Source organism: Periophthalmus magnuspinnatus, chromosome 16 (assembly GCF_009829125.3).
Source record: "Periophthalmus magnuspinnatus isolate fPerMag1 chromosome 16, fPerMag1.2.pri, whole genome shotgun sequence".
NCBI lineage: Eukaryota > Metazoa > Chordata > Actinopteri > Gobiiformes > Gobiidae > Periophthalmus > Periophthalmus magnuspinnatus.
This window is the reverse complement of record NC_047141.1, coordinates 6,634,382-6,646,563: the sequence shown is the minus strand read 5'-3', so window position 1 is coordinate 6,646,563 and position 12,182 is coordinate 6,634,382.

Genomic DNA, 12,182 nt, shown 5'->3' with positions numbered 1-12,182 from the left:
ATTCCAGTATTTATTTCACATGGAGCCAAATACAAAATCATTTCAGAATAAATAATCATAAATGTCATTGTGTTTGTTTTCTAAAACTGTGCTCTGAATCACCACTCTGTTCTGTGTTGATATAATGGTATTTTTCCTGTTTTTTCTCTGTAACTGTTTGTTGTGTATTTGGTTTGACTGAAATTTAAAAAAAATTATATAATCAATTGTTTGCCTTGGCCATCATCTGACTTACTTCAGTTTCCTCTTCAGAGATGGATCCAGACATAAATCTGGCTGTTTATTGCCACATTTCTTCAAATCCTGAGCGATATCACCAGAAGTGTACAGCTGAAAGCAGACATTTACAGACACTAAAGAAAAAGACACATACGCTTTTTTCTTCAGTGTCTGACATGAAATCAGAATAAACTTTTTATGTTTTAGGTCAAGTAGGATTGCCTCTTCAAAGTCAGAAGTTTACATACAGTAAGATTATTATTCATTTAAACAATTTTGGGGAAAAATCTAGATGATGATGTCATGTATTTGGAAGCTTCTGATTGTTTTATTGACAACATTTGAGTTCATTAGAGACACACTGTGGATGTATTTGAAGCCCACATGAAACACACTGCTTCTTTGTGTAACATCATGGGAAAGTCAAAAGAAATCAGCCCAAGATATCAGGAAGAGGATTGTGGACTTGTAGAAGTCTGGTTCATCCTTGGTGCAATTTCCAGGTGCCACGTTCATCTGTTCAAACAATTACACACAAGTATAAACACCATGAGAATGTCCACAGCATCAAACCACAACAACAGGAAGGAGACGGGTTCTGGGTCACAGAGGTGAACGTGCTTTGGTCTGAAATGTGCACATCAGCAAGAACAAAAGCAAAAGACCTTGTGAAGATGCTGCTGAAGCTGGTCAGAGTGTGTCATTATCCACAGTGAAACGACTGTCCACTCCGAGGGCCAGACTCCTGCTCTTGTGGACCATGACTATTAAAGTTTTGTTGCCATTTTTTTAAAACAATACTTAAATTAGTTATGCATATATGTTTGAATAATTTATGTACATAGTTAAAATTCAGTATACATTTAATTCCGCACTTAATAATCCCTTTATTCCAACTATTAAAACCTTCCAGCAAGCCTTTCCAACACAGTAACACTCGTCCCTTTCCTCTTCTCTTTTCACTTTCCTCTTTCTTTTTGGTCGTCTCTCCCTCCTTCTTCTCTTTGAAAGGCTCTATCTCCTCGGCTCTTAGGACCTACCTCTTCCTCCTCATCCTCCTCCTCTGCCTGCTCACTCATTTATTGTAAAAATTGTAATAACATGTCAGTCATTTAACTACTTCTATACACACTAAACATTGGATTTATTGGGTTATTTCAGCGACATTTGTCAAAACCTCAACGAACATGAACATCAGCAGCTAAAAAACGCCTTGAAAACAGCAGCTTATCGAGTATTGAGCGAGTTTTTGTGCTACTTAGTTACAAATATGGACTTCAGACACACAAAAGACAGAAATCCCCCCAAAAAACAACTCCTCGTTTAACATTGAGCTGTGAATATTTAGATTTCTCACCATTACAAAGCAGAAGTGTCAGTCTTCAATAATGTCCACGCATGATTCAAATAGACCAAAAGGCTTAAATGCAGCTGTATTATAGTTTTTTGTTACTTTATGAAGCTTTTTGCTTTGTGGTTTCTCTTTGAGACGCTCCACCGTGAGCACAAGAGTGTGATTTGTGATAAAAGACAGTGTAGTTTCAGTGAAAAGCCTGCGGACTGGGCTTTTACCGCTTATTACCAGTTCATTGAGTTTGAAGAAAAACAAACTCACTGAGCACTTTTTTACCTCTTCATTAAAAGGGAGGGTTATTTTTCAGACTTGCCTTGTGTCTGGTGTTAATTGAGTCCCCGGTGATTCTCCTCTGGCCACAAGTGTCTAGTGTCTACATGTTAAAAGGTGGTGTACTGTGACCTAAAATAAATACATAAAGTCTCTTAGAGTAGATAAGGACTATACATAAACTGTGGCAGGTGAGTACCCTATTCACTTCATCTGCTTTGACTGTTGGGCGTCTAAACTTTTCCTCATTGATTGCCACTATTTACCTATTGAGATCAACACAACAGATACAGTTCAGGTGGCACTTAACACAGAAACTCTGCCCACAACCACATTTCTAATAATCACATAGTTCAGATCATAACTCATGACGTCTTTGGAGCCATGTCGCCATAAGAGTCCCAGGCAGTGAGGAGAAGGCTCTTCAGCTGCTCTTAGCCAGCGGCAGGAACATCAGAGGAGTCATGTGACCCTACAGCTGTTTAATAAAACACTACAACACCCACAATAAGCGCTGCTCATTCTCCTCTACTGCGCTGGTTTTAATTAAAATTTCAACATGAGTGAACTTAAATGGCCCCAGTGTTTGCACATGAGAGAAGATGCTGCTGCAGTAAACCTCACAGACTGTAGATCTGTGACCTGAAAAGTTTAATCATGAGCCTCCTTAAAGCTGCGAGGCCACGTTTTAATGCAATAACTAAACATTTACCAAGGAACAAGGCACCTCCACTGACACCTGCAGTGTGCGGTCTGAGCCCCTGTCGTTACTTTTAGTGACATGGACCAGCATCCACTGCATCCTTTCTATCCCCTCTACTTCATGTTGTGAATGAAAATTTGAATCTGCCCTTAGCCAAGAATTAAAAAAACAACTCAGGATCTGCTACTGAAATTGGATTAAGCCACTTTCAAAAGACCTGTCCTACTCCCACCTACCACCTTGGGCGTCAAGAGAGAGGCATGACTCAGACTGACAGTCTGACTGTTCCTCTGGGACATGACAAACCAAACCTGCAGATAAATTCAGTGTATCCACTGGAGCCGCTCATGGGAGGTCGTGGAAGCCATGTGTAAAACTGCATCTAAGTTCATAACATGAACAACAGACTGGCAGTGGATCGTTTCAAATGTGTATTTTAGTTCTTTAGGGTTAATGTTCAGTTTATAAATCAGTGCAAATAAAAGGGCAGATGCAGATGATCACAGCAAGGACTGTGAACAGCATCACCAGCATCAACAGCTCAGAGGATTCCATCTTCTTTGGCTCTGTATCCTGTTTCATTAGAAAAAGTGTCAGTGTTAATAAAAATCTGGACTCTTAAGCAAAGCATTTGTCCACTTCATTCACTGCCTCTTTGTAGAGTGTGGAGCTTTGTTTGGAAGAGTCCATTATTACTGTTACAGTGTTATTGTAACAGACCTTTTTTCTCCAGTTCATATCTGCTAATGTTTTTGGAAGCCCCGCCCCCTTCTCCATAAATGGCCTCTCATAAGATTGTTGAGGTCATATTACATTAAATTGACTCCTGTAGCTTTGAGTCATGTTGTAATGTTGTTACCTCATCATAAACAGACCTAGAGTTGTGTTTTGTTTCATTCACACATGTTTGAGTAACACTTAATCATTAGTCTGTCTACATCTGAAAAGCTCAAAATGTTCTGTTCCACTTTGTGATGTCATGAAGGTGTGTGGAGTTTAAAAACACAGTGGAGCACTTCCTGTATCACCACATGACATCACAACTCTACCTAAATACGCAGGATGTGTGAGTTAAACGAAAACCAAAAATCAAAACTCCGGGTGATTGATGAAGAAAACAACATTATAACATAGATCACAAAATAGCGTATTATGGGCCCTTTAATGCTGTTGTATGTGTTTGTTCCTGGTCACTTAATGTGACTTTTAAAGTAAAAGTACAACATAAGCTGACTGCAGTATGTATTTTGCTGATGCTAACATTCTTCAACAGTATTAAATATTCAAATGGGTCATTGCTGACTTGGGGAATCAGAGGAGAACTGTTCTGCTGAGGTCAGGATTATGTCCAGTCTGCAATGTACCTTCACAACCAGCAGAGGGCAGCAAAGTCTACAGACCTCCCAGACCTGCACTGCTCACTCTGTGCTTACATGTACATACAGTGTGTTTTTTTCAGCTGTGGATGCAAAATTATTTTAGTTTTAAGTTGTTCTGCTTTGGTTCATCAGTCCCAACCTTAATAACCTAACACCCCATCCATTTTAAAGTGGAACTAAACCCCTAAACTCCATCTGAAACCACATTTGAAACAGAGCTGCTAAACTGGGCAGTACCTGGAGAACTGAAGTGGACAGTTAGAGAGGAGGAGGAGGAGGAGGAGGAGGAGGAGGAGGAGGAGGGGCGGGGTCTGGTGGTATGAGGAACAGTGTGATTAATTACAAACACCTGGCTGTAGGGGCGGAGTTTGAAGTGTGGATACCTGTAAAACCAGAAACCCTTGGCTGTGATCCGGACAGCCTTTAGTGATGTCACCAACTACCAGAAACTGCAAAAGCCACTGGAGGCAGCCAAAACTTACATTTAGCCGTTTTTTAACCATAAAGCTGCAAATTTACCGAGTTTGTATCAAAGTTTCCAAAAATGACGAGCAGGGCCGGTCCTAGCTTTCAGGGGGCCCTAAGCAGAACATGTCTCTGGGGCCCCTCGCAGTGGATGTACCTGGACTCAGCTATTGTCGACTCGCATTTGACGACATTACGACCACGCTCTCGTCACATCGTCCAATTGTGTTTCTACGTATATGACCAAAAGACTGAAATATTTTAATCTAACTTAAAAACAGCCATTCAAAAACACCCGAGCACTGTTTATAGTATGACTTTACATATTATATTATTTTCAATACAAACGTATGGGCTCTTGGGGGCCCTCTAGTGGCCATTGGTCCTTAAGCAGCTGCTCAGTCTGCTTATAGGCTGGTCCGGCCCAGATGAGGAGGAGCACCAGCTAATGCTATTAAAAGATCATATACACAGTAGTGAAAAAAGTGGATTTTGTGTTTTAACTAAAGGTTATTAGTATGAAGACAATTTTTAAACTATAGTCAATGTAGGAGACAGAAAACGTGTGCACTGTGTGTTTGCTGCATCTGTACGTTTGGTTGGTTGAGAGCGAAGAGGGCGGGGCTTACATGTGCACGTACGTTTGTGAAGGCGGCGCTCACCTCTGGCACAGGTGTTGAGAGTGAGGGCCGGGGAGCTGTCATTTTTGCTGTCCGCCAGTTCCACCGCCATTTTCTCCGCCATTTTTACCTCCGTCTTACCATATTCTGCTGCATCCGTCCATGTCCATTCATCTCTGCTTTGGTCCTGATAACTTCGTGTGTGTTCGCCAAATAAATCTCCACAAAACACATGTCGGATCTCAGCGTATTTGTTTGTAGTACACAAAGCTACGAACCCAGGACCAACTCTGGCTCTCACTGCAGCTTTAAGGTTCATTAAGGGAAGCCTATTCTGCAAAGTTTTATTTTTATTTTTATTTTTTTATCTTTTTACCATGTTATAGTCATTTTTCTTCTCACTTACCCTCTCAAAGTTGTATTCGGAGTGATTTGTGCATGTTTGAGCATGTGTGTTCTCTTATTTTCAAAACGCCATGTCACAGATTAGCTAGAACTATCCTCGTTATGGGTTTGCACTTAGCGCCGTTACTACCGGCCTGGTCTCCTTCCACTGGTTTTTAAAAGAGGAAAAAAGCTGAAGTTAGTTCCTCCAGTCCACCTCATCAACAGCCAAAATTCCATCCAAAATACCAGGATAATTTACACATGAGGCAGTTTAAACCTTCTTTTATTTTTATTAGTCTAATCTTATCTCTTATTGTGCAATGTTTTGGCCCTTGTTAGCATTATGGTTGCTAGGTAACACTGGAATTACGTCTACTTCTACGTCTACATCTGCTGTCTGTGTCCAACGAGGAAGTAAAACTAAAATATTAAATATAATTAGGTTAAATATGTCTAAGTGAAATGAGTACTGAGTGAGGTATTTTACTTCCTCTTCCTTTGCTCTCCATGCTAAGTCACTCCACCTTTCAGTCATCCTGCTAATGAAACTACTGCACATCGCATCAGGTTTGTCCAGTTGCTGTGTACAGTTTTGTATCATGTTTTTGTATATTTATGGAGAACTGTCCCGTGGGAGTGAGGTGATGTAGGCTTGTGGGTGGAGCCTTGCACATAATGGCTTGAATAGTGCCTGGGAGACACTCAAACGTGCATGAATGACATCGAAAACCTCTTGAGGCAGGTTTTTTGATGAGTGAACAACATTACACGGTTAAAAGCAAAAAAAATCAATCAAAATCAATTTCGCATAATAGCCCCTCTTTAAGTTGTACAAACGAATGCGTCCTCAGCACATTCCAACATGGCCGCTGAAGTGCTGCTGCGTGAGACTGGATGAGCAGGAGCGAATGCAGACGCACAGAGAGGACAGTTCATTTGGAGGTGCAGATAATCAGGTTTAGAGCCCGGGCTGAGACAAGGACAGGCCTGTGTAAGTGGGGCGGACAGGCGGAGGACGGACTGCGGTCACTCCATGCTTCCTTCTATTGTATTATCGCAGGACAAGAGCAGGGCTGTGGGGATGTGTTGCCTCATCAACTTCCTGCAGAGAGACTATTTTTTAAATGTTAAATTGGGACTAAACAATGAATCATCTTTTGCTGTTGATCTATACATGGTGTTATAATAGCACCGTTTACTGTGTGTAGCATAGACTGCGTAAAGAAGTGGACTAAGTGAGTGTGACGTCACCCGTAGCGTTCAGCTCAAATGAAGCGCATCGAGGCTAGCAGTTATAGCGGGGAATTTGGAGCCGAGTTTCATATTAGGAATTCCGTGGACGGGTGTCATAGCAATCAGAGAGCCAATCCAGAGCGAGGCTGATGAAGGTAACGATCATTCCCGCGCGCACTGATGATTTAGCACGAAGCGAGGTCTTAGCACGCTGTCAGTCAAACCATTTTGCTAACACTAGCGGGAACAACCTTGGGGAAAGAAAGCACCTGATTTGTCCAGCGAAATTAAAACACCAGGATGCGTTAATACGAACTTTTTAAGACCAAAATGACGAGGCTCACTGCAGCAGTTACAGTGAGAGAGGCGAAGCTTTTCAATAGAAAGTGAATTGGAGTCAGAGTGGATGAAGCCGGAAGCGCGCCCGTGCTCACTTCCTATTTGAACAAGGCGGGTAGCGGGTTAGCTATGTCCATTCATATATATATATATATACAGTCAATGGTGTGTACTGCCTCCACTGGCCACTGCAATTTCAAGTATTTGATGACATCACACTGTACTGACCTAGTTAAAGTGTGGATACCTATTAGACTCCGCCCCTCCTCCCTCCTCTCAATCTTCCCTTAGTCCTCGTTTATGAGCTTTCAACGATGTAAAAATGGCTTCCTCTCATCATTGCCTTACCCAGAGTAGTGGAATACTGATTGATTCATGCATGTTTAAGTAATCCTCTGCTGCGTTTGAGGCTCGAGTGGGTTGTGTTTTTCATCATTTAATGTTTTGATATAGTTAATAAGGTGTGTAATTGCACTTATTTGGGATATTTAAATCTGAAAAGGCCTGGTTTTGAAATCTTGCTCCATTTTGTTGACTTGATGTATGAGTTAAAACTTAGATTTCAAAATATTAACCGATCCTTCTGTGCTATCCATCCATTTTCTTCCGGTTATCTGTGACGGGTCAGACTTCCTTCACCCAAGACACTTCCTCCAGCTCCTCCGGTGGGACCCCAAATTCCCTTCAGTGTGTTCTGGGCCTCCTCCTTCTGTACGATCCCTCAAAACCTTTGTCGTTTGGCGTCTGTTGGTGCTAATTTAAGGCCTGATCTTTATGTCCCCGTGGCAGAGACAACGACCTTTGAAGTTAAAATGTCCCATATAAAGCTTTTTGGATGTAAATGGTCACAATCATACAGCGCTTTTCCACGTTCAAGGCACTCAGACCACTTTACATCAAGGAACAACACTTACGTTCATGCACCAGTGTATGCAGAATGGATCTGACCACTTTACCAAAGATGTTTACGTCAAGAGATGGATTTGAACCGCCGACCTTCAGATCAGAGGATGAGCACTCGACGAACTGAGCCGCTTCCACCTGATTATAACTGATTGAATGAAACCATAAAACATCTTTTGGTGCAGATTTGACCGTTTTATTGTTTCCATTTGAAAGCTTATATCTTGAACAAATTGAGTTGCATGTCTCCTTAAATGCGTGACATTTTCATGCACTGCTTTTCCACCTTCAAGGCGCTCAAACCTCTACCACGTGATCCCTATATTATATAAAAACTACATAAATAACAGAATGATTACAGTCAAATCAATTGGACCCTTAAGATTGGCCAGTCTCCGGAGCAGATGCGTCTCTGCCGTGGAGTGCCGCTCTGAATGAGGTCCCCTAATCACACTGCCGTTACCGTGGTTACACAGCAAACACAGACGCTCCCGCCGCACACGCTCTTAAGACAGAATGAGTGAAGGGGAAGGATAATAATGAAGTCGTGTGTAGTCTATATGTAGATGAACCACAATCCAGAATACATTATGATGGCGTTATGGCAAAATTACAGATAAGAGGCAGCGTCCAATGGAACAGTCTGTGCACTTCCATGATTGAAGACGCCGTAAGGACGCTGCAAAGACGCTGCAAAGACGCTGCAAAGACGCTGCAAAGACGCTGCAAAGACGCTGCAAAGACGCTGCAAAGACGCTGAAAAGACACTCTAAAAACGCTGCAAAGATGCTCTAAAGATGCTGCAAAGACGCTGCAAAGACGCAGCAAAGACGCAGCAAAGACGCTGCAAAGACGCTGCAAAGACGCTGCAAAGAGGCTGCAAAGACGCTGAAAAGACGCTGCAAAGACGCTGCAAAGACGCTGAAAAGACGCTGAAAAGATGCTGAAAAGACGCTGCAAAGACACTCTAAAAACGCTGCAAAGATGCTGCAAAGACGCTGCAAAGACGCAGCAAAGACGCTGCAAAGACGCTGCAAAGACGCTGCAAAGACGCTGCAAAGACGCTGCAAAGACGCTGCAAAGACGCAGCAAAGACGCAGCAAAGACGCTGCAAAGACGCTGCAAAGACGCAGCAAAGACGCTGAAAAGACGCTGAAAAGACGCTGCAAAGACGCTCTAAAGATGCTGCAAAGACGCTGCAAAGACGCAGCAAAGACGCAGCAAAGACGCTGCAAAGACGCTGCAAAGACGCTGAAAAGACGCTGAAAAGACGCTGCAAAGACGCTGCAAAGACGCAGCAAAGACGCAGCAAAGACGCTGCAAAGACGCTGCAAAGACGCTGCAAAGACGCTGCAAAGGCGCTGTAGGCTACCTAATGTTTACCGTCTTAAAAACAGAATTAGCAAACAGAAACAGTTTGCAGTGGTCCAAAGTTATTCTTCACTTACATCATGCATTCAGAGGATCGTAATTATTCACCATGATGAGTTTATAAGCACTTTTTTCCAACTTTTAGAGACCAGAGCAGAGTTGGGCAATGCTAACAACAACTAGCATGCTCACGCGCACTTTATAACTGAAAGCAGAATATAAACAGTAGACTTTTTATGATCTCAAGAGCAGCTTATACAATGGAGCTCAACAGCGACGCCTACACAGGTCCGGAAGTACATTTTTCATTAATTTTTCCCATAGACTTTTCAAAAACTTCAAAGAATTTAAAGACATCGCGGAGGCTAACCAGCTACGTGCCAAGTAATATCTGTAATGTGATTGTTTTAAGTCAAAAAGGGATGTTTAAAATGTAAGATTCTGCAAAATGTTTTAAGAACTTTATGGTTTAAGAAGTTTCAGAAACAGATTTTAAATAAAAGTATATTTCTTGTGGTCACTTTTCCTCGAGCAAGCTTTCAAAATTTAAATATAGTGTAGCTTGAGTGCATAAAAAAATCAGGACCTTTAATGAAACAACCATGATTTGGATGAGGAAATAACAGATCTCGAGTTCAAACGTTTAAATTACAACATTAACGTCATTAAAGTCATTTAAATCAGCGCTCAGTGGCATGAATCCTGATGAATCATATTTCAAACGTGCGATTCACCTGATTCTTTGTTTAAATGGTTTGACAGCATCAGTACAGACACATTGCATACACATAAACACAAATGCAATGTATATAATTTATCTGTATGTAACTTCCATCATTTAAAAGCAGCCTCAAGTCATTAAAACGAGATGGTCGTTGCAAAAATAAGTGAAAGTTGCAGCACGTCCATATAAACGTAAATGACTGCACAATGAATTTGGTGGGTTAGGACTTGTGGTGAATATTTGTCATAGTTTTACATCAGTTAAGTGGCAATTTGTGTAAAAAAAAGTAGAGTAACAAAGTACAAAAATCCAGTATTTAGCAGTTTAATTGTGTACTATAGACAAAAGCGAGGTTGTTTACATTATAGTTGCTGGTTAATAGTTATGGAATTACCTTCATGTATGTCACATCTGCCGCTCCTGTCCAACCAGGAAGTCAAATTATAAACTTAAATCATTATTATGTAATTGAAACTCTTACGTACACTTCCTTTAAACTTCCTCTGACGCTATGTAAACAACACAAATATCGTTACAAATCGTTTTAAATGCTCTAAGCGTCATAAGAAAACGACTGTAAGTGTTGGCGCGCACACTCCTCCCTGTCTTTTGTCTGGACTGTTCTGGAGACTTCCTCTGATCGCCTTTGACACAAACACATTGCGCACGCTGCTTCCCCGTTGCCGTGGTGATGCTTTTTGACTGTTCCGCACAAACAATGGGTCAGAGGTGCGAGGGAGCCAGCTGCTCTGCCCTCACATTCGTCACCAAACGCCATCAGAGTAATCACATAACATATTGATGGATGTAGCAGGCGCCGTAATCCCACTGCGTACAGCGTCAATGCCTTTTGTCTCATAAATCCGATTGTCAGCCCAAGCCCCATTCAATATTGCAACCTTTTGGTGAAAATCTTTATTCATCAATGAGACATACCTCAGATAATCCGATCTGGAGATGGAGGGATGGACTGTGCTTCTCTGTCAGGGAGCAGCTGTTTGAGTTTGGCCTGAGAGCGTTTTCCTTCTGCGATGGGTCCAAAATGTGCATGGAAAGCAAAGATTACACACTTCTGAAATAGTTAACAAAGATGTGAGTCTGGAAGCCGGTTTTATCTCCTTGAGTTCAGATGGGTGTGATTGACAGGTGGATTAGCCAAACCCCCTGTCAACCTGATTGGATGGTTCTGTCTGAGTTTGTCCTGAGACACAGAGGACGAGTGACCAGACAAGAGGTCATTTTCACACTGCCACTAGGAGCGGCTCCTCTCTGTCACTCTGGAGCAACTTCTCTCACTCTGGAGCAGCTCTTCTCTCACTCTGGAGCAGCTCCTCTCTCACTCTGGAGCAGCTCCTCTCTCACTCTGGAGCAGCTCCTTTCTCTCTCTGTCTGGACTCTCAGGGACAGTGTGGTGTGAAAGCAGCCGACCTTGTGGTGACAGTGAAAGTGCTTGGAATTGGACCAAAAAGCACTGGATCGTAGGACATAATGTAGGAATCGCCTTTCTGTTTGCAACCTGCATCAGAGACGCTCCTCCTCCTCCTGCCTGTCTGCGCAAGTGAGCCTGGGTCTGTCTGCGCAGGTGAGTGTGGGTCCGTCTGTGCAGGTGAGTGTGGGTCCGTCTGCGCAGGTGAGTTTGGGTTTGTATGTGTGCTGTTCCAAAAGCTTTTCTCTGATGTCAACAGCGTGTAAGGTCTTCAAGGTGTATTTAGCCACAGCTGAAAGAACAGACCAGTTTACAGCACCTGGGAGGTGAGCGTGTGGATTCATGAGGCTCTGCTCCTTGAAGCGTGTTGCTATAGGAATAACTTCAGTGATCAGCTGATGGACTCATGTGGCTCATTGTGTGTGTTTGGGGTGAATGATGTGCAGTGTATGTGAGTCGACTCCAAAATAAAGTAAACAGAATTAAGTCTGGGGTACTGGGGTCACTCCACATCTTAATATGTGTGAAAACCACCTGAGAAATCTGTAGAATTTAAACAAAGAGCTAGTCTGAATCCCAGGCAAGATGGAGTAAAGTAATGATGTAAGACTCGGTCTTAAGTTAGATAAAAATAAACAAAGTACTCAAGTAGTAGCAGATGTACATTATCTGATATGTTTGGCTGCTTACTGCCATCTTCAGAAGCTAAAATGTATTTATGTAGCTGCAAAACAAAATAGAATCCAAAAAGTGACTCAAGACTGAAGCAAAAATCTAAGTATTTATTGA